Source organism: Narcine bancroftii, chromosome 1, assembly GCF_036971445.1.
Source record: "Narcine bancroftii isolate sNarBan1 chromosome 1, sNarBan1.hap1, whole genome shotgun sequence".
Taxonomy (NCBI): domain Eukaryota; kingdom Metazoa; phylum Chordata; class Chondrichthyes; order Torpediniformes; family Narcinidae; genus Narcine; species Narcine bancroftii.
This window is the reverse complement of record NC_091469.1, coordinates 210619352-210643229: the sequence shown is the minus strand read 5'-3', so window position 1 is coordinate 210643229 and position 23878 is coordinate 210619352. Positions and strand designations below refer to the sequence as shown.

The following is a 23878-nucleotide window of genomic DNA, read 5'->3' as shown; positions in this document are numbered from 1 at the left end:
TTCTTCATGTAATTATGTGGGATTCTCCATGTGGCCCTGTTTATTCCACTACATCTGAAAAATGTGCTGGTCACTTAATTGGCTTCTATACACTGCCCAAAGGGTAGGTGAGTGGCAGGAGAATTGGTGGGGGGGGGGGGGGGTAGTTGGTGGGAATTGACAGGTGTAAGAGATAGAAAAGGCTAAAGGAGATAAATGTGGGAAATGGAGAATTCTCTGAGAGCTGATGCAAAATACCTCCTTCTATGCCATTGGAACATGACATGTAAAATCTCTATCATTAACATGAGTGATTATGTTGGAAACACTAACAAATCTTGAATCACTTGGCCAATTTTGAATTCCATGGAATCTTTAGACATGGTCATATTACGCATATCACAGATTTAGCTGGGGCCCCTGCTGTCTAGTCACAGGCGTCCAGCTCAAGTGTCTATTCTCTGTCCATTAGATAATCCTGTGTATTTGGCGCATGAAATGCGCTCTCATTTTGTTTTATAATCTCCTGAGAGGGTGACTTATTGAATGACATGTAGACCTCCAAACCCACAGAGTCCTGATGGAGGATCTTCACCCTTAAATATCAACTAGTTTGGCCTTTCCACAGATGCTACTTGACCCATGGAGTATTTGCAGCATTTTCTATTTCCGATATCAGCATCTTTTGTTTATTTCCAATAACTAACCACCTTGATATTCAATGGCATTTCCACAGCTCAGTCCTTGTGGGGGGAGGAGCCAGTATTGACCAATAAACTATTCTACTGGACAGCCACACAAATACTGTGACCACAAGAGAAGATCACAACTGGGTGTCAAAATTCTTTTGCTCATCTACAAGACATCAATCAAGAATCTGACAGATACTCCTTTGCTAACTTGGATGAGCGCGGGTCCAACAATACTCCAGAAGTTCACGTACATCCAGGATAAAGCAGCCCACTTGACTAGCAGCCCAAGATCAAGAATAATGAAGGCTGTAAAGCAGTAAACACGTGGGACCACCAAGTTGCTGGTTTCACGCAACACCACAGGAGGACACACCACCATCTTCTCAGGCAAAAGATGCTGGTCTGTCCAGCAGAAACTACATTTCAACAGAATAAATCAGGGTTGGAGAGGGAGGTATTGTAGGAAATGAGTGGCCAGTTTACTGTCTGCAGTCTAAGTCTGTGGTTCTCAACCTTTTTCTTCCCATTCACATACCACTTTAAGTATTCCCTATGCCATCGGTCCTCTGTGATTAGTAAGGGATTGATTAAGGTGGTATGTGGGTGGAAAGAAAACTTTTGAAAACCACTGTTTTAATTGACTCATTATGTGCACAGTTTCATAACTCCAAAGGAAATGGGCCAATGACAATTTTTCTCAAGCAAAATATTTCAGTAACAATTGGGCTTAGACCAGAGATTCTCAACTTTCCCTTCACACTCACATACCACCTTAAGCAATGCCTTACTAATCACAGAGCACCGATGGCATAGGGAATACTTAAAGTGGAACGAAAAAGGTGGCGAACCACTGGTCTAGGTGATATAATTTATTTGTGACAATTAACGGCTATGCTTTAAACAAATTTAAGCATAAATGTGAAATTTATCCACATTTTACAAATTCATTTTGTTTCAACACACCTTCTCTTTCCTACGCAAGGTCCGATTTCTCAATGCTTCTTTTGGTTTATGTACGAACCATGTAACTTTTCAGAACACGTGATTAGATTTTCCTTCTTTTCTCAACTATAACTGAATGCAACTAGTGAACTGCAACTTCCCTTTTCACAGATGGTTCTGTCAATGTGGTTTTAATTTGTAGGCTTCCACTACTCACATCTGGTAAGAAAGGGGTGAGGAATGGGACAGGTTCAGTCTATAATGGTGAAATGAAGATGGCTGAAATTTACCTGTTACTTCAGAGTTCTTTCAGCAGGTTTTCAGCATGTGTTATTGAAGATGTGGGAACACAAACCAGTTATTAGGGTGGCAATCTAAATTCAAGGTTCAATTTATTACCATGGTAATAAAACTGTGTCCTATTACATGAAATTTCTTTTTGCCTGCAAGGCAGACAGATTCACCCCTGGCAGAAATTGCCTAAGTACCTCTTAAAGGACTTACAGTCAGACTTAGAGTCAGAGAGAGAAGCAAAAGAGAATCACCCCCAGAATCACTGAGTGACCGTGGATTCGCCTCCAGCTCGTCCGTAGCCACACAGAGTCCAGTCCAAACCATTGGCGACCTAAGCTCCAGATCCACACTTCCGACACGGTCAGGAACCCTTCAGCACCTCCTCCCATTCCCGTTCCGAGACCTGGTACCCCTCCAGGCAGTCTACAGCAGTCCCCAGCCTGGTGCGAGACTCCTGACACCAGTCTCCAGCAGCCTACAGCTTCCTCACCTCGAGTCGCCAGCAGCCCGGCACATGTGCTGGTCCTTCAGCCACAGAGCCCCCTCACTGGTCACCTCCGCTTCTCCCTCTCAGACAGTGCTATCTTCTGATGCCCTGCTCCAGTCCTCCACTTCCATGGGGTCTGCAGCCCCTCATGGCTGCTGGCAATTAATAGATGCTGCCATCTTAGGCACAGACCCGTGGTTGTGGGATTTCTAATAAAAACTCCCGTCAGCTCCCTCAAAGCCCAAGCATAACAAAAGAGCTGTTGCAAGACCATCTCAAATCGATAGTCTTGCACCATTTGGATTCAAATGTGCTGCAAACCAACCCAGTATATCAATGATTATGTTAATGCAGAATAACCCTCAACTTGCTCTGCCTTAACCTGAATAACCTCAACAAAATTTTTGTGGTAAATGCATCTTTGCACTGAATACAATGTTCAGCTGACAATATAATTCAGGTCTGCAAGCAGAATATTGTCCATGTTTAAATAGACATTTGAGGTAATTAATAAATCCTTTCACTACTTAAAATGTAAATCTGCTACATCCTTCCGCACTTGAAGCAGACACTTTGTTTTCTTTGAGTTAAAATGTTATGTATTACTTGTCAGAACATGGGATTGAGTGCAACAGAAAACCAATATAAACCCAATTTTACATGCATGTTTAAACCAGATGAAATTTTAATCAAAAATTATATATACAAAGAAATAATAGGGGCAAATAGATTTTAAAAAGTGAAAATGTTTGTTTTAGATACATTTAAGAGACACTTGCAAAGCAATTTTGATTACGAGTTCAGAAAACCATTTCACAGCTGTCTATTTCCTTTCTGACTCTTCAACACAGAATTGTGTACAAATGTGGTTTCACATTTGCAGCGACTTTGTTAATCATTCCAATGCCAATTGCAAAGCAATATTTTAAAACTCATTTTTGAACAAACAAATATCATCACCCACTGCATTTAAGAGTTCTCTCAATATGACTGTGCCCATTTTCAATCTCAAGTCGTTTAGTCTATCAACTTATTTAAACGTCAAATATTTCAATTAGTTGGACCTCTCATGCTGGCAGTAGCAGGAAAGAGGAACTGAATGTCTGTTAAAATCTACCTGAAAGTAGCTTCAAGACAAACTGATGTTTAAAATACAGACATTTCTGAAGAAAAAAAGGAAGTAAGATACAGGAAATGTTAAAAGCTGAAGCTCCACAAATGTACCATTTTGAGAAACCAGAGTATATTTCAACAACAGTGAGTTTGCTCAGTTGTTCCACCAAAAGTGCACAAAATATTCCTTTTTAAATGTTCTTGCAGTGAAAGTTGAACACCAATTTTCTATGATGGCAAACCCGATAAAATGTTGAGGATAATTAAATTATTTCCTTTGAAAGTAAAATTCAAATGGTGAGGTACAATTTTAAAATTTGAGTTCAACTATTCAAGAGTTTTTTTAAAAATCAGGAAGTATTTTGGAACAAAAGATGGTGAAACCACCCACCCCCCACCCCCAAAAATAAGGGATGAAAGTTGAGTATTTGATGCCTTCATGATTACGGACAAGACGGGTTTTTATTTGCAAGGGTATTAAGAGACATCGAAGTGAAGTGGGTAAACAGAACGGATCCACAGATCAGGCATTACCGCATTAAACAATAGAATAGACTCATGGATGTGGCTGGAAATACAGCTATGAAGCAGGACCGAAAATCTCACCCCATGTCAGGTGATTCATTTCTTTATAGCCGAGGTCCAACAATTAATTTTAAGTGACACCAAGGAAAAGGTGTGAGTGAAAATAGTCACCAACAATTCTGGTGGCTGAGCACCATCCATTGCAAAATTTGCTTTTACTTAAACAAGATAATTTAAAAATAACCTGGACCACAAATAACAAATGGACGAAGAGATAATAATCGGGGGGGGGGGGTGTGCGCGGGTACTTTTGACCGATTGCTACAAGGATGAATTAAAGCAGAAACTGCTACTTTTATTAGATGTATCAATTAAAAGACTGTAAATACCAAGGCAGAGTATGAAAGGTCATTAATTTAACCACACACGTATTAAAAGATAATACTTCGATAGCTCATAAGGATTCATCGGAATGAATTTTAAATTGATCTTCTGTCTCATGCTAATGAAAACCAAAAGAATTTAAGGTTGTTTATTCTGACTTGCAACACTGGAATGGCTGTTAATTCATCTTTATTTCAATAAAGCAGTAAATAAGACATTATTGTCGATTCTAGTTGTGATTACAGATAGCAGCAGCAATAAAGAACTCAAACTCCAGCTTCCAAAAAAATAGTTTTAAAAAGATGTTGGAGATTCCATAAGCTGGCTCCTAAATTTTGAAAGGTACCGTCAGTTAGTAAAAACTAATTGTGTACCCTTCCTTCTCATTGAATCTGTAATCTAATTTATTGGATAACTTGCTTTTTTTAATCCATCCAATAAATATGACTATTTACATTTTCAATTAATTTTGGAATGATCTGTTCAAGATACATGGTTTTAAGTACAACTCGATTTAGCAAACGGCTGTTTGGATCATTGCTCACCATGCACCAAGCGGACTGTGATTCCTCGCCTCCTTATGCTCATCGCTGACCTTCTCATGCTACTTTTAAGGAGACAGCAATTTCTCAAAGCTTCGTGTCTAGCAAGTTTCAAGCCTAATTATCAGTCACAAAGGCGTGACGAGCAGGGAGTGTTGCAGGCTGTGTTTAAATGAAAGGGCCAGGGAAGTTTAGCTGACAACCTCCTGCCCTTCCTTCCTGCAGATCCACTGGATACTGACCTCAGCAAATACAACTGCAGCCCCTCAACCTATCCAGAATGAACACATTCTAGGAGTAATGATGATGTTGGCCACCTCTGGCTACATTCTTCCAAAGGCAGCCCTGGGTTTCTGGACCATAGTTTTCTATGCTCTCTTCCCCATGTATAGGTTTTCTTCTCCATTCCAACCTCCTTCTCATCCCTGGCAATTAAAATGTGTACTGATTCGGGAGCTGGTGCACATCAACATGCCTGCAGTTGGGCTTAAACTGGACAAATTCCTTCCAAAAGTCACGACTCCTATTTCAACGCAAGTCTTTGGCAATTCTTTTTGTTTTCAGGTGAACCAATTGGGCATTAGCACTGTACATTGGGCTCAATTTTATTCACCAAGTAAACTCAGCATATGGGAATAAGAACTAATAGGGCATGAATGGTGGAACAAAGCCTTGCCGCAAGTAACAATGTAAATGACTATCTGTAACAGAAAAGTCAAATTATATATTTCACCATTGACCCTCTTGTGTGTAGTGTGATCACTAAAGTCTATTCAATCAAAGGGAGATCAGAATGAATTAGAGGAAAATGATATTTTACAAATGTTTATTTCAAATATTAAAAATTGAAGATTTTCTTTATAATTGTAAGAAATCAATTTACCTATTTGGGTGTAACAATCATTAAAAACATTAAAAATTATTCAAAGAAAATTTTCTCACTTTAATCAAACACGTGAGGGGCATTATCAAATTGGTCGCTCCTTTATTCGGTTGGCCGAATCAACTTTATTAAAATGAATATATTATCAAAATTCCTATACCTTTTGCTCGTTTTTATTCCCGTCTTTTTTTTTAAATTTGACTAAATCTTACCTTCTTATATAAGGAAGAATATCCTCACCCAAATAAAGTCCATTTACAAAAACTTAAACAGAATGGAGATTTAGCCTTACCAAACTTGTTAGGTTTTATTATTGGGCAGTCAATATATGTAATCTCACATTTTGGTAATACTATATTAACTGTGAGGACTGTCCAATATGGGTCTCTTTGGAACCGAATTATGTTACAAAATTTTCTATTATTTCCCCTTCTTGGATCCTCACTTCCTATATCCTTAAATAAATTAACTGATAAGCCAGTGGTGAAACATACTTTGAGGATATGGTACAATTTAGAAAACATATTGGCTTATTGAGATTTTCTCTTCCTGGTCCTATTTTTCTAATTATTTATTTAAACCTTCCATCATTGACGTAGCTTTTAAAGAATGGTATAGATTAGGCATTAAATGTTTTAAAGATTTATTTATCGAAGGAAGTCTTGCTTCTTTTGAATAATTATCAGTTAAATATAGTTTACTAAATACTCATTTTTTATTTACAGATTTTTTTGCTATGTCAATCACATACATTCCCTTTGAGCGCTGATAAGAATTTGATAGATTTTTTTAATTTACAAACTTTTAATAATGGTTCAGTATCTCACACTTAAGTTGTTGGGAATAAGAAAGGGTCCTTCAGAAAAAAAATTATTAAAGCCTGGGAACAGGACCTACATCTTTTAATCTCTGAAGAAACTTCGAATACAACTTTCAAATTGGTTAATACCTCATCCTTATGTGCCCACCACTTCCTCCCACAATTTAAATTAGTCCACAGAATTCACACATCCAACGTTAAACCATCTTGTTTTTATGCAGATGCATCTCCACGTTGTGATGGGGCAACGATGGAGATGCTTCACTAATTCAAATGTTTTGGACATGCAAGTTTTGAGAAATACTGGAATGAAGTATTTCATACTTTTTCTGTACTTTGTAAAGTTCTTTCTTCTTTGGCTTGGCTTCGCGGACGAAGATTTATGGAGGGGGTAAAAAGTCCACGTCAGCTGCAGGCTCGTTTGTGGCTGACAAGTCCGATGCGGGACAGGCAGACACGGTTGCAGCGGTTGCAGGGGAAAATTGGTTGGTTGGGGTTGGGTGTTGGGTTTTTCCTCCTTTGCCTTTATGTCAGTGAGGTGGGCTCTGCGGTCTTCTTCAAAGGAGGTTGCTGCCCGCCAAACTGTGAGGCGCCAAGATGCACGGTTTCAGGCGTTATCAGCCCACTGGCGGTGGTCAATGTGGCAGGCACCAAGAGATTTCTTTAGGCAGTCCTAGTACCTTTTCTTTGGTGCACCTCTGTCACGGTGGCCAGTGGAGAGCTCGCCATATAACACGATCTTGGGAAGGCGATGGTCCTCCATTCTGGAGACGTGATCCATCCAGCGCAGCTGGATCTTAAGCCTAATCCTTTAACTGTCTTGTTTGACAGTGGGGACCTTTTGTGAATTTTTTTGCAATCTCTGATTTGATATGAATGCAGAAGTGTTGACTAGCTAGGTCATTTATTACTTTGATGAGGAGTCCTTTCTTTTCTCTCCTTGCCAAACTGCTTCATTTTTGGGAGTGGGTTTAGATCTTTTTATAATAAATAATAAAATATTTCCATAATGTAATTTGTTTAATGAAGAATGTGGGTACCTTGGATAAACTGGTATGATCGAAGTGTGATTTTTTTAAAAAACTTTTAAGATGTATTCTTAAGTACTCTGTATTTTTCAATATGGAACTTCAAAATATTGTAAAAAGAAAAATGGAAGATTTTTATGATTAAATATTAGCATGTCCCATAACTGTGGAAAATCATTTTCTTCTTTTATTGAGCTGAGCAAATGTGAATTATCATGTGTCTTAAGCATTAGATCAGTGGTTCTCAACCTTTTTCGTTCCACTCACATGCCACTTTAAGGAATCCCTCTGCCATCACGACTCTGTGATTAATAAGAGATTGCTTAAGGTGGGATGTGAGTGGGAAGGGAAGGTTGAGAGTCACTGCTCTAGACCCAAATGTTACTGAAATATTTTGCTTGAGAAAAATTGTCATTGGCCCATTTCCTTTGGAGTTAGGAAATCGTGCACATAACGAGTCAATTAGGTATAATTAAAACAGTGGTTTTCAAACTTTTTCTTTCCACTCACATACCACCTTAAGCAATCCCTCATTAGAGCACCTATGGCATAGGGATTACTTAAAGTGGTATTTGAGTGAAAAAAAGGTTGAGAAACACTGCATTAGACCAAACCAAACCTGTGATTTAGGAGCATAAATGATCACCAGCCATTGAACCTGTTCCACCATTTAATGTGATATGGCTTATCCGTTTGCTAAGCCCTTTGATGAATAACATTTCAAAGGCACACAACCCTCAGAATTAAAAAAAAACTTCTCTCATCACTGTCTTGAGTGACCACTTATTTTTTTAAACCATAACTCCCAATTCTAGATCCTCTCCACATACGCCTTGTCAAGTCCTCCAAAATCTTATATCGCATCAATCAAGTCACCCTTACAAACTCTAATAGGTCTGCTCAAACATTCCTCACAGTATAATCTATCCGTTCTATGTATTGTAATAAGTACTTAACTTATGAACAATATGCTTCTTGCTGTCTTTTTAATCCTAAAACAAAAATGCAAAACATTTCTTGGTGCCTCAATTTATCAAAATTTTTTATTCTCCTGAAGACTTTTATTCCAGTGTAAAAGTCTTCTAAATGGCACCAAAGAAGTGGAGCATAATTTAAAAACTTTACTAGAGACTTAACCAGGGTCCCCTAAAACTCTGCTTTTTAAGGGATCAATATTCAAACTGCATTCTTTCCCCTCACTGAAAACCTGAGGCCACCTATGGTGAGCTTGTGTAACAGCTGATTTTGTCTTGGAGGCCCCTCTCAGCTATCTAATTTCAGGATCACTCTAGGCTATGGTTGCTGCTCTTGTTTGTCACATCTCAGAGTTTGTTGCTTGCTGCTTCATTGGCAAAGTCACACAAGCTCAAAGAGAGGAGAACATTTATTTGCCTTTCAGTGATTTGAGCATGGAAAGCAGGCAGTGAAATTTGTCTGCAATGCAGGCCTGGCAAAAATGCAGGCATTCATGACATTGCAGAGACACCCCTGCTAACTTCTTAGCAGAAGCACCTGTGTATGGACCTGGAGAGTCACCCAATCCCACAATATTAGGCTTTTCCCTCAGTGGGCCACGTAGTCTGAAGTTCTCCCAAATTTTAGAAGGCTTCCAGCACTCCTTCTCTCAAAGTCAGGCCTCTCTCTCCACTGATCTTGGCAAATTAGCACAATTAACAAAAATAAATATTATTTTTGTGTCTATTCTATTTTTTGTCTACAGTTGAACCTCGATTTTTTTTTAAACTTAAATAATGCTGAAGCATGAAGCCTTTTCCAATGTAATGTTTTAAAGGATGGGAATGGAATGGTAGTGTGATTTTCATTAAATTTCTTTAATAAAGAATCTTTAGTAGGCATTGCAACAATTGAATTGTGTTCAGGTGCTTTATTGCACTTGTGATAATTCATTGCCCTTTATCTTTGTTGAACAGAACTCAAAAATTATGTCAGTGAGTTATATTTAACAGATCTCATCTGAATCAATGCATTTAGTTCAATGGAGTGCGTTTCGATATGGAACAACATATGTAATATTCAATGTTATGGATACTTGCACCAATATTTGTTCTCATAACGTTAAGGATGGCATCCATGCACACTTCCAAACGCTATCAAATTTAGTGTCCTAAATTGTGCACGTTCTTTTGAATGAATTCAGGTGAGAGTTTGCTTAGATTTTGTTGCAAAATTAACTATTAAGGGGCAATTTAGACATGTGCATACTGCATGGTAACAGGCCATTTCAGCCCACGAGTCTGTCCCACCCCATTAACCCACTTCCCCAGGTACGTTTCAAACGGCGGGCAGGAAACCATAGTCCTCGGGGAAAAACCATGCAGACGCAAGGAGAACTCCTTGCAAACAGTGCGAGTTTCCAACCCCAGTCCCGATCGCTATTGGTGTAAAAGTGTTGCGCTAACTTCTACGTCAACTGTGTAGCCCCAAATCTAAGTCAGATATTTATAAATAAGGCATTTCAGCAATACAGTATTACACAGAAACATGGAAATCTGGAACATTCTTCCCACAAAGATGTTCAGGCTAATTCCATAGGAAGTTTCTGAACCAGGTTAATAGATTTTTGCAGTGAAAGGCAATAGGGGCTACTAATGAAGGCAGTTTACTGGAGCTAAGATTTTAGTTTGTTCAAGGTCTGATAGGTTAGATAGTCAGCCTTCCACCACCCCCCTTCCCCACCCCCACCTGGAGGAAAGGATTCTAAAACTAGAGGCCATAGATTTAAGACATAACAAAAAAGATGTAAAGGGAAGCAGGTTTTTTCATACACAAGGTGGAAGGTAAATGAAATGAGCTGCCAAAGTGGCAGAGGTGGGTACAATTACATCACTCAGCAGACCGATGGACATGTATATGATGGGAAAGGCTAAGAGAGATAAGGGGGAAAACACAGGCAATCAGCACATTTAGGTATCTTGGTCAGCATGGACTAGTTAGGTCAAAGGGCCTGTTTTTATGATGTACATCTCTTTGAACCTATGACTAGGGAAGCAGGTTTGAAGGATCATTCCGTTGACTGGACACTGTTCCCATGGTCAGACTATAATTAAATTCCAATGGTAAACTCCAGAAATACAGCATGGTAACAGGCTATTTCGGCAACGAGTCTGTCTCACCCCATTAAACAACACCCCCGGTACGTTTCAAACAGTGGGAGGAAATCGTAGTCCTCAGGAAAAATCCACGCAGCAGATTGAGAACGACCAAACTCCTTACAAGCACGAGTAGCTTGCCAATCTGTGACCATAGGAAGTCTGAAAGCTCCCTTGATGGGGCTCCATGGTACCCATAAACAATTTTTGACTTTTTGGGAAGATTATGGAGAGTCAGACCTTCAGGGTATTTTTTCTAAGGCCTAAAGCTGTGCTATTGCTCTCCTGGCCTCTCAAAACAGGTTGGTCACTGCGAACTGCAGGGTGGCCTGGTCACACCAAGCACCAATAGGTGAAATTTGCAAGATGCACAGTCTATTTGTTATTTCAAAATCATGCGGTCATCAATTTGACATTTTTTAAAAATGACAGGGATAGTGGAGTAACGGCTTGCAGCAGAGTTTTGCAGAGGGAAAGGGGTTTAAAAGAGAACAGTCATAAGTGTATAGTTCATATCAGATTAATGTGCAGAGATAAGATTTGTTAGCATTTGCAGTCGCCACCTCATCATGTGTTTTGGTTTTTCGAGGTAGAGTTGCAAAAATTAGCTGGATCAATTCTGAGAAAAACAGTTTGTCCTATCAGGAAGAGAAAATGGAGTTTGAAAAATGAGGCATGATCTCATTGAAATACATAAAGTTAACAGGTCAGATTTTGAGCAGCTGGTTCATTTAGGTGGAAAATCTAAAGTGGAGCGTGGAGTCTCAAAATTAAGAGCTTCGAGCAGGAGGTGAGGAGAAACTTCTCAATACAGAGAAACGCAAACCTCTGAAATTCAGAAGAAAACTGGTGATCAATCATTCTTTTCAAAAGCAGGATTTTTTTTGGCACCAAGAGATATGGAGACTGGTCGATTGATCCAAGGTCAAAAATTATTTAGTGAAGAGAAAGCCAGAATCAAGGGCCAGAATTAACTCAAGTGTGACCCTCCTTACCTCTGCCGTCATGTTCCTAGGCTGCTGTGGTTGGCCAAGCCCAGTTTCTGAACACTACCACCCTATGACAATACTGTGAACAACAAGGAACCTCTGAAACTCAGCTAAAATGGGGAGTGGGTTTCTTATCGCAAGTGCTGCTGTCCACCTTATCTATGCCACTAGAACACCTTTGGGTGCATTTTATGGATCCTGAGCTGCTGATCAAGAAAATTGCTTTACATCTTTGCTATCATGTGCATTTTTGTTAAATCTAACCTATCTTTGATATTTCCTGTCATATTTTAAGTCGATTAGTATGTTACCCACAAAGCAAGCCATTTTGTTAGTCCAAGATGCCTGAGCATTCATTTGGTGCAGGTGCTATGCAAATGTTGTCTTAGGCCTGGGCAGGCTTAGTCAGGATAGATGCAGACAGGCTATAAAAGCAGCTCACATACAGTATAAAGATGTTGATATAGAGTGAACGAACGTCAATGGGCATGTTCTTCAGGCAATAGCTAAGTCAATGTAGTTAACAACAGCATTTATTGTCTTCAGGAAGATACCATGCAGCAGAAGTGTCTCATCCATGTCACAACAACTGCAATACCTTCTGTAACGTTTGTGGAGAGTATACGTTGAAGGCTCAAAGACATGGCATGACTGGACTTGTTAAGAAAGCCTATGACCTCTACTTTGGTTGCAAAATTAGTGATCAAGACAAACCCTGGGTTCCTCACATTTGTTGTGCAATCAACCTGAGAGCTGGGCTCAGAGATGCATTAGGCAATTAAACATGCTAAATGCAATAAAAAGTTAATTTAATGTTTCCCCAACTTCTTTTGTGACACAGCAAATCTGCAATTATCTTTGTGTTGTTGAAGTTGTCTACCTTAATCCCCAATTTCTTTTCAGGAAGCAATCTTTTGAGAAAATTACTGTCCAATGTAATCTAATGCATCTCTATTAAGTCCCTTTTCATCCTCCGTTGCTCCAAAGAGAAAAGCCTGATGCTGCTCAACTTTTCTTCATATTTTCTGATCCTGGTCAATCTTCTCTGCACCCTCTCTAAAGCTTCCACATCCTTCGATAATGAGGTGACCAGATCTCAACAAGACCCTAAGTGTTGTCTAACCAGAGGAATTTTAAAAAAAAATTAATTTTAAATTTCCACATACCGCACGGTAACAGGCCATTCTGGCCCACGAGTCTGTGCTGTTTAATTTACACCCAATTCAACTGACAACCCCGATAAGTTTTATGCGGTGGGAGGAATCAGAAGCCCCCGGGGAAAACCTTCGCAGACATGGGGAGAATGTGCAAACTCCTTACAGTCAGTGCGGGACTCGAAGCACGGTCCCGAATGCCGTAACTATAAAGACATTGCACTAACTGATACACCAACTGTGCTGCCTGAAAGAGCTTCAACATTTCCTTGTGGCTCTTTGTTCAAGTTTATTATTATCATACAATTGTGCAAGTACAACTAGATGAAAAAGCATTTTCGATCCTCATTGTAAGAGCATGCAAACCCATTTATAGACAAAACACACATTTACAAGCAATTAATCTGCAGTAAATATTTAAAAGTAAATAAATATTTTATTAAATAAATAGTAAAGACACAGAGGGCTTATATGAGCAGTTCATCAGTTGTTCAGTAGTCTCTCTGCCTGTGGGAAGAAGCTGTTTCTCAACCTGATGGTTCTGGCCGTGATGGCCCTGTGTCTCTTTCCCAGCAGGAAGAAATGGAAGAGGCAATGTGCAGGGTGGAAGGCATCCTTAATGCTTTTTCTAGCCCTGGCCAGACAATGTTCCCAGTAGATCACTGATTTTGGGGGGGGCAGGAGGTGGGAGACTCCAGTGATCCTCTCTGCTGTTGTGGTCCTGTGGATTGAACTTTGCCTTAATTGTACTGCGATGAAGCCGACCAGGACACTCTTGTTAGAACTCCTGGAGAAGGTTGATAGGATGGTGGCTGGTAGCCTTGCCCACCTCACTTTTCTCAGAAAGTGCAGTTGCTATTCCACCTCCTGACAAGTGAGGAGATGTTGTGCATCCAGGATAGGTCACTACTTCAGTGGGCTCCAAGGAACTTGGTGCTCTATACTCTCTCCACTACAGATTATTGATTCTGAATTCAATTCCATGACTAATGAAGGCCAGCACACCATACATTGGCACCAAGATCCTTCTAAATACCTATAATAAATATGAAACCAGTCCCTTTGAATATTGGATTTTCAGACAAGGTTTTGCAGTTATCAAACAGGCATCAATCATACCGGTGCCCAAGAAGAGTGCAGTAACCTGCCTTAATGACTATCAGCCAGTAGCACTTACATCAACAGTGATGAAGTGATTTCAAAGGCTGGTGTTGAATCATATCAGTTCCTGTCTGAGCAGTGAAATTGGTACATTCCAGTTCTCCTATCGTAGTAGCAGGTCTATAGCAGATGCCATCTCCCTGGCTCCACACAAGGCCTTGGAACACCTGGACAGTAAAGATGCATTCATCAGGATGGTCTTTATCGACTATAGTTTGGCATTTAACACCATCATCCCCTCAAAACTAATCAGTAAACTCCAAGGCTAGGGCCTCAATACCCCATGGTGTAATTGGATCATGGATTTCCTCACCTCCAGACCACAATCATTGAAGATTGGTAAGAACATCTCCTCCACAATCTCCATCAGTACTGGACCATCATAGGCTGCGTTCATAGCCGCAGGACCACTCACTTTACACCTACGACAATAACACCATCTACAAACTTGCCGACAACACCACCACAGTAGTGGATTGTATAAAGGAAGGGGATAGGTCAGTGTACAGGAGAGAGATTGAAAACTTGACTGAATGGTGCACCAACAACAATTTTGTACTCAATGTCACCAAAACGAAGGAGCTGATTGTTGCCTTCAGGAAAGGAAAGCCAGATGTGTACAATCCTGTGATCATTGGGGGAAATCAGAGGTGGTGAGGGTTAGCAAATTTTATCTCAGAGGATCTTTCCAGGACTCAACACATCAATGGCATCGTGAAGAAAGCACGTCAGCACCTCTACTTCCTCAGGAGTTTGCAGAGGTTTGGTATGACACCAGAAACCCTGGCAAATTTCTACAGAGGTGTGGTGGAAAGTGTGCTGACCGGATGCATCATGGTCTGATATGGGAACACCAATACCCCTGAGTGTAAAGCCCTGTAAAAGGTAGTGGACACAGCCCAGGACATCACAGGGAAAACCCTCTGCACTATTGGGAACATCTACAGGGAAAGTTGCCATCAGAGAGAGGCAGCAATCATCAAAGATCCACACCACACACTCTGTTCTCGCTGCTGCCATCAGGAACGAGGTCTCGGGGCCACAAGACTTGCACCACCAGATTCAGGAACAGCTACGACTCCTCCACCATCAGACTCCTCAACCATAAACTCATTTACGGACTCTTACTTGTGCAATTTATTGATTTTTTTAAAAATTCTCTCTGTATTGCACAGTTGGTTTGTTTACATTAACTGTTTACAGTTATTTATTTATTTACATGTATACATTCTGTACAGTGGGGTTTTTTTTTACACCACCAATAAGTGGTAATTCTGTCTTACCCACAGAAAAGGAATCTCAGGGTTTTTTTTTTGTAATTCTCATGTATGCACTCTGACAAATAAAATCTGAAATCCAGAGAATCTCAAAGGCTTCTTGCTTTGTTGCAACAACAGGACTTCTGGAGAACCATCGTTTATAAGAAAGCCAGAGCAAGAGAACATACAAGAATATAAGGAGTCGAGAAAGGAGTAAACTTGTTCACCCCTTGTGCCTGCTCTGCCATTCCAGGAGATTGTGACTGGTCTTCACCTATTTTCCATTTATCGGAGATTGACGTTTTTTGAATATTTGGATAATTATGGAATACAGGACTAGGGGTGCTGAAGTGAAAAATCAGCTATGATCTTTTGAATGGCTAAGCAGATGCAAAGGAGAAAATAGTGGACTCCTGCTTCCCGTTCTTGTTTTTATGACCCCCCCCCCCAACCCCCCCAATACTGGTTGCCATTGCTTTGTTACATTGTTGGTGGGACATCTCCTTTGGAGGAGCTCACAATTTCTTCCAACCGAACTCAGGTGAAACCTTTGGGTCTGGCCCATCCAGAACTCCATTTCTTCCACCATCAATTCCATTGCACTCTCAGGTCACTCACTGAAGGCTGGCCTAATGATCCTATCTGACCCTTGAGGCAAGTTCTGACCATCACCAAGAAACAATAAGACACCAAGTACGAAAACTTGTTCTCATAGAGATCAGTGCGATGTGGACAATGCTGCCAGCTGCAGCCACACAACAGAGGCAAGATACAGCAATAAAATCAAATACCACATATTTCACGAGACAGGAAGAAACAATAAATAAAAGTAGAGATAAATATATTTTCATATATAATCAGTGGGAAGATAAGTAATTTCAATGCAAGACCACGTAACCAGCTACATCTTCCCCTATCTGCTTTATGCAGGGATAAGTTTCTCCGAGACTCTTTAACCTGCTCTTCCCCTCCCTTCCAGCCACTGACAGCCTTTGAGCTGTGACTTCAGAAAGTGCAAAACTTGTCCCTCCCATCTCATCCCTGCAGAACCACAAACACATCTTCCAGGTGAGGCAGACCTTGATGTGCACTTCAACCAATCTAGCCTACTGCTTTCAGTGTGGCCTCCTCTACACCGGTGAGACTGAGTGCAGGTGTGCAGAGCAAACACCTTCAATCTGTGCAAAGTTTCATGTAGCCGACCATTTCAACTCCCCCCCGAACCATTCTGAGATGGAAGGAAAAATAAACCTGAACACATCCTATCCCTCCTGTGCACCCTTAAACCTAACTGCAAGAACATTGATTTTTCTGATTTTAGGGAACCCCCACCCCAATCCAGTTCCAGTTTCCATTCTCTCCTTCACCGATTCATCTCCCCCTGCCCCCTTTCTCCCCCTGCCCCCTTTCTCCCCCTGCCCCCTTTCTCCCCCTGCCCCCTTTCTCCCCCTGCCCCCTTTCTCCCCCTGCCCCCTTTCTCCCCCTGCCCCCTTTCTCCCCCTGCCCCCTTTCTCCCCCTGCCCCCTTTCTCCCCCTGCCCCCTTTCTCCCCCTGCCCCCTTTCTCCCCCTGCCCCCTTTCTCCCCCTGCCCCCTTTCCCCCCTGCCCCCTTTCCCCCCTGCCCCCTTTCCCCCCCTGCCCCCTTTCCCCTTTCCCCCCCTGCCCCCTTTCCCCCCTGCCCCCTTTCCCCCCTGCCCCCTTTCCCCCTTCCCCCTTTCTCCCCCTGCCCCCTTTCTCCCCCTGCCCCCTTTCTCCCCCTGCCCCCTTTCCCCCCCTGCCCCCTTTCCCCCCCTGCCCCCTTTCCCCCCCTGCCCCCTTTCCCCTTTCTCCCCCCTTTCCCCCCCTGCCCCCTTTCCCCTTTCTCCCCCTGCCCCCTTTCTCCCCCTGCCCCCTTTCTCCCCCCTGCCCCCTTTCTCCCCCTGCCCCCTTTCTCCCCCTGCCCCCTTTCCCCTTTCTCCCCCTGCCCCCTTTCCCCTTTCTCCCCCTGCCCCCTTTCCCCTTTCTCCCCCTGCCCCCTTTCACCTTTCTCCCCCTGCCCCCTTTCACCTTTCTCCCCCTGCCCCCTTTCACCTTTCGCCCCCTGCCCCCTTTCACTTTTCTCCCCTGTCCCCATTAACCTTTCTACTCCCTCTACCTGCCTGACGTGCACCTGGTCACCTCCTTTCCTTTTGAGCCACCGTTTTATCTCGCCCTTAATTAAGGTCCCCAACCCGAAACTGGGCATTTCCACCCACGGACGCCGTTTGACTGGCCGAGTTCCTCCAGCAACGAACTCTTGGTTGCCAATAAATGCGCGCAGTTCGGGCCCAACATGGGGCCACTCTGCCCATCCCTCTCGGCTGATCTGTGCCTGCCAGCGCTGAGGTCCCCAAGCGACTCTCACCACGGGATCGTGTGCTCTGACGCCCCGGGTCTCGACGCCAATCTCTCTCTCCCTCTCTACCACTTTTCCTTTGCAAGATGGTTTAAAGCGGCAAGTTATTCTCCCAGGATGTGTTTCACGGCACGGAGTCAGGGTTAAAACTGCTGCTCATACTTGCCTGGCTTCTCGGTGGAAGTAGTTAAATAGGGGGACAGGCTTCTGGCGGAGTTCACAGAATTGGTTCCCAATTAATTCCCTTGTCAAATGTTTTTTTTTAAGTAGGAACTTGTAAAACATATAATCGGTGGGTGGGTTTGACCGAGGCGAGACTGCAGGTTTCAGCTTTTAAAGAGAAACCTCTCGCTTTGCCAGACAAACTTTGGTCGCACATTCTACCCCGGGACCTTTGCTGGGCTGGGATCAATCATCCGGCTGCCGTCCACAATACACATCGAACTTTAAGTTGCAAGGTCGGACCCCCCCCCCCCCCCCCACCCTTCGTTCCCCTCCGGCTTGTCAGTATCGGAGACCCCACGTTTCCAGGTCTGCGTGCACCCAGCAGTGACATGCACCCATCTGCAGAATCCCCCCCACCCCACCCCAACCTCTCCAGTCTGAGGCTGCATCTCACGTTCACGTTGCATACATTTCATCCGCAAGACAGTGGGTCTTTCGGCTGTCTGGCAAGAACAGAGCGGGGCGCGAACCAAGTGCAGTGGCTGTGATCCGGGTGGACGTGGTGCGAGAGGCAGCCCGCACGTCCCGGGCAGCAGCCAGACCTGGGCCAACTTCCAGCACGGCTACTCGCAGACGCCAACTTACCTGGCAGCTGCAGTTCCGCCAACAAGCGCCCCATCCATTTACAGCGGAGCACAAAAATAAATCCCCTTCCCCCGCTCCCCCGCTGACATTGCAAAGTTTTGACAGCGGAAATTCAACAGCGCAAAGATGAGTGACAGCCAGATTGACCATTGACCCTTGGCAGTGCCGAACAAAACGAGCGATCAACCAATGCGGTGGCCGAGGCGGGGCTTCCTCCAGCCAATAGGAAAACCAATCTGGATAATACTTGAGTCACGTCTACAAACTCAATTCGGACTTGGAAACTTTAAACCAGTGGTTCTCAACCTTTTTCTATCCACTCATGTACCACTTTAAGTATTCCCTCTGCCATCGGTGCTCTGTGATTAGTAAGGGATTGCTTAAGGTGGGATGGGGCGGAAAGAAAAAGTTTGAAAACCACTGCTTTAAACTGACTTTATTAATTCTCCACCAACACCAAATTACAGAAGTTATTGAAAGAGTTGATTTTTTTTCTGATTTTTAGGGAACCCCACCCCAATCTAGTTCCACTGTTCCCATTCTCTCCTTCACCTATTCATGTATCTCCACCCCTTTAACTTTTCTACTCCCTCTCCCCCCCACCTCACCCTTTAATCTTTCGACTCTCTCTCCCCCCATCTCCCCCCACTTTAACCTTTCGACTCCCTCTCCCCCCCCCCACCATCAGAGAATGCTGAAATATTCAATGAATCAAACTAGAGTTGCAGAGAGAGAGAGAGAGTGAACGTTTCCAGCTCTTGATCTCAATATCTTTCAGTTATTCGTTTAACAAATGTTATCTGATCTACTGATTTTTAAAAATCATTTTATGTTTTTATTTCAGCTTGCCAGTGTCTGGGCAATGTTTTGCTTTATAACTACTTTGAACAGATTGGGGCTAATCACGTTGTAGGAGGCCAGCAGTATGAAAGGACACATCCCTTGTCCGAGACCAGCTGCACCCAGATGAGTAAATCCTGAGTGATTTAATCCCTTGTGTAGCTGCACTCCATCTGGAATCCGACAGCGAGGCGTTGTCTTGCTGGATCTCCCTAGTTTTATGTTGGGCAATTTCCCTGGCTGATTCCCAGAGAGTCAAACCAAGGCGAGGATCAGACCCTCCTTCATTCAAAGTGTGGTAAACCAGTGTATGTCGATATTTATCTGTCTGGACACACCCATTGGCTGACTGTACCTTTTGCCCCTCCCACAGACTCCTGAATAAAGGTAACTGTTCCACAGCCCCCTCCCCAGTTCAGAACAGTCAACCAGCATGGACTTGCCTGCATTCTATTGCAAATAAAAGCCTGTCAGTTTTGCATAACTTCCAGTCTTTTGGAGTCATTGATGGTGCACCTCAAAGCATTTTCACAAACCATGCGGAGCATTCCTTGCACATTAGAGCAACCCACAGGGCAGTCAGTGACAAGAGAGTTAGCGCCTCAAAGTAACAATTACTGTTTACCAAATTACAGATAACAACATTTTGTTTCATTTTCATTTTTGAAGTTAATTGTTTTTAAAACTTTTTTTAGTATCGTTATGGTGAACTGGGATTCACTGGAAGTGTGCTCTACTAACAACTGGTCCTGTCTCCCGGCTCCTCCCCCTGGAGTCCGGATATAACCCTGGTTTCCCACCTAAACCCAGAACCCCTCTGTAGCTTATTCATGAATCTACCTGTGTTGTAAGCTAATAAAAGCATTAGTTCTCCCTCCAGTCGAGTATGAACTTATATCTTTCTTTTTTTTTGGCTTGGCTTCGCGGACGAAGATTTATGGAGGGGGTAAATTTCCACGTCAGCTGCAGGCTCGTTGGTGGCTGACAAGTCCGATGCGGGACAGGCAGACACGGTTGCAGCTGTTGCAGGGGAAAATTGGTTGGTTGGGGTTGGGTGTTGGGTTTTTCCTCCTTTGCCTTTTGTCAGTGAGGTGGGCTCTGCGGTCTTCTTCAAAGGAGGTTGCTGCCCGCCGAACTGTGAGGCACCAAGATGCACGGTTTGAGGCGATTACAGCCCACTGGCGGTGGTCAATGTGGCAGGCAACAAGAGATTTCTTTAGGCAGTCCTTCTACCTTTTCTTTGGTGCACCTCTCTCACGGTGGCCAGTGGAGAGCTCGCCATATAACACGATCTTGGGAAGGCGATGGTCCTCCATTCTGGAGACATGACCCACCCAGCGCAGCTGGATCTTCAGCAGCGTGGACTCGATGCTGTCGACCTCTGCCATCTCAAGTACTTCGACGTTAGGGATGAAAGCGCTCCAATGAATGTTGAGGATGGAGCAGAGACAATGCTGGTGGAAGCGTTCTAGGAGCCGTAGGTGATGCCGGTAGAGGACCCATGATTCGGAGCCGAACAGGAGTGTGGGTATGACAACGGCTCTGTATACGCTTATCTTTGTGAGGTTTTTCAGTTGGTTGTTTTTCCAGACTCTTTTGTGTAGTCTTCCAAAGGCGCTATTTGCCTTGGCGAGTCTGTTGTCTATCTCGCTGTCGATCCTTGCATCTGATGAAATGGTGCAGCCGAGATAGGTAAACTGGTTGACTGTTTTGAGTTTTGTGTGCCCGATGGAGATGTGGGGGGGCTGGTAGTCATGGTGGGGAGCTGGCTGATGGAGGACCTCAGTTTTCTTCAGGCTGACTTGCAGGCCAAACATTTTTGGAGTTTCCGCAAAACAGGACGTCAAGCACTGAAGAGCTGGCTCTGAATGGGCAACTCAAGCGGCATCGTCTGCAAAGAGTAGTTCACGGACAAGTTTCTCTTGTGTCTTGAGCTTGCAGGCGCCTCAGATTGAAGAGACTGCCATCCGTGCGGTACCGGATGTAAACAGCGTCTTCATTGTTGAGGTCTTTCATGGCTTGGTTCAGCATCATGCTGAAGATGATTGAAAAGAGGGTTGGTGCGAGAACACAGCCTTGCTTCACGCCATTGTTAATGGAGAAGGGTTCAGAGAGCTCATTGCTGTATCTGACCCGACCTTGTTGGTTTTCGTGCAGTTGGATAATCATGTTGAGGAACTTTGGGGGGTATCCGATGCGCTCTAGTATTTGACAAAGCCCTTTCCTGCTCACGGTGTCGAAGGCTTTGGTAAGGTCAACAAAGGTGATGTAGAGTCCTTTGTTTTGTTCTCTGCACTTTTCTTGGAGCTGTCTGAGGGCAAAGACCATGTCAGTAGTTGCTCTGTTTGCGCGAAAGCCGCACTGTGATTCTGGGAGAATATTCTCGGCGACACTAGGTATTATTTTATTTAGGAGAATCCTAGCGAAGATTTTGCCTGCAATGGAGAGCAGCGTGATTCCCCTGTAGTTTGAGCAGTCTGATTTCTCGCCTTTGTTTTTGTACAGGGTGATGATGGTGGCATCACGAAGGTCCTGAGGCAGTTTTCCTTGGTCCCAACAAAGCTTGAAAAACTCATGCAGTTTGACATGCAGAGTTTTGCCGCCAGCCTTCCAGACCTCTGGGGGGGATTCCATCCATACCTGCTGCTTCGCCACTTTTCAGTTGTTCGATTGCCATATATGTCTCATCCTGGGTGAGGACCTCATCCAGCTCTAGCCTTAGGGGCTGTTGAGGGAGCTGGAGCAGGGCGGAATCTTGGACTGAGCGGTTGGCACTGAAAAGAGATTGGAAGTGTTCTGACCATCGGTTGAGGATGGAGATCTTGTCACTGAGGAGGACTTTGCCGTCTGAGCTGCGCAGCGGGCTTTGGACTTGGGGTGAGGGGCCGTACACAGCCTTTAGAGCCTCGTAGAAACCCCTGAAGTCGCCAATGTCTGCGCTGAGCTGGGTTCGCTTGGCGAGGCTAGTCCACCACTCATTTTGGATCTCCCGGAGTTTGCGCTGAAGATGGCTGCATGCGCAACGGAAGGCTTGTTTCTTCTCTGGACAGGACGGCTTTGTAAGGTGGGCCTGGTGGGCAGCTCGCTTCTTTGCCAGCAGCTCCTGGATTTCCTGGCTGTTTTCGTCGAACCAGTCCTTGTTTTTCCTGGAGGAGAAGCCCAGTACCTCTTCAGTGGATTGCAGTATGGTAGTCTTCAACTGATCCCAGAGGGTTTCAGGGGACGGGTCCGTGAGGCGGATTGCATCGTCGAGCTTTGCTTTGAGGTTTGCCTGGAAGTTTCCTCTCGCTTCGTCTGACTGCAGGTTTCCAACATTGAACCTCTTTCTGGGGGCTTTACTGTTCCTGGGCTTTGGCTTGAAGTGAAGGTTGAGCTTGCAGCGAACCAGCCGGTGGTCAGTGTGGCATTCCACGCTGGGCATGACCCTGGTGTGGAGCACATCTCGTTTGTCACTTTCTCGCACCAGGATGTAGTCCAGGAGGTGCCAGTGTTTGGATCGGGGATGCATCCAGGTAGTCTTAAGGCTGTCCCTCTGCTGAAAAAGGGTGTTTGTAATGACAAGCCGCTGTTCTGCGCAGAGCTCCAACAGGAGGCGCCCATTGTCGTTGCACTTGCCAACACCATGCTTGCCCAGGATTCCTGACCAGGTTTCTGAGTCTTTGCCGACGCGAGCGTTGAAGTCGCCAAGGATGACAACCTTGTCGGCTGTAGGGGTGCGTTGGATGAGGTTGCGCAGGTCAGTGTAGAACTTGTCCTTTTCTGCTGGTTCCGCCTGCAGGGTTGGAGCATAGACACTGATGAGGGTGATGCAACACTTGTTTTGAAGGGGGAGTCGCATGGACATGATTCGGTCCGAGTGGCCTGTCGGAAGGTTTTCGAGTTTGGAGGCAATGAAGTTCTTGACCATGAAGCCTACACCAGATAGGCGTCGTTCATCCGAAGGCTTGCCAGACCAGTAGAGTGTGTAGCCCGCGCCGCGTTCTTGGAGGCTGCCTACATCTGCCAGGCGGACTTCACTGAGAGCGGCTATATCAAACTTATATCTACACTACAATCATCACTCCAATATTTAGTACAGTGGTTGTCAACCTTTTCTCTTTCCACTCATGTACCACTTTAAGTATTCCCTATGCAATCAATGCTCTGTGATTAGTAAGGGATTGCTTAAGGTGATATGTGAGTGGGAAGGGAAGGTTGAGATTATTACTGAAATATTTTGCTTAAGACAATGTGATTAGCCCATTTCCTTTGGCGTTCTGAAACCGTGGTTTAGGTCTGATTAAACAGTGATTTTCAATTTTTTTTTCACCAACATACCACCTTAAGCAATCCCTTACTAATCATAGAGCACCAATGGCATAGGGAATACTTAAAGTGATATGTGAATAGAAGGAAAAAGGTTGAGAACCATTGATTTAGTACCTGGCAGGTAGGGCAACTGCCTTTTGGTCTCTAGGAAAGTGCAACTACTAGCACCCCCCCAAAAAAAACTA

The 23878-nt window shown here is 43.8% G+C and overlaps 1 protein-coding gene and 1 long non-coding RNA gene across 6 annotated transcripts in view; one reads left to right on the top strand and one right to left on the bottom strand.

The window, feature by feature from the left end:
- Nucleotides 1-18653, bottom strand: part of LOC138738847 (tumor necrosis factor alpha-induced protein 8) — an 88145-nt gene extending 69492 nt beyond the window's left edge. For 2 of the 5 annotated variants that reach the window (XM_069889970.1, XM_069889936.1), the window contains exon 1: nt 18546-18653. The gene's annotated coding sequence lies outside the window, so the exon portion shown is untranslated. Of the gene's footprint in view, nt 1-4961; nt 5039-18545 lie in introns of those variants that run through there. The other 3 variants (XM_069889946.1, XM_069889955.1, XM_069889961.1) reach the window with 3 other exon arrangements.
- Nucleotides 1-23878, top strand: part of LOC138738868 (uncharacterized) — a 111279-nt gene that overhangs the window by 35764 nt on the left and 51637 nt on the right. The window lies entirely within an intron of this gene.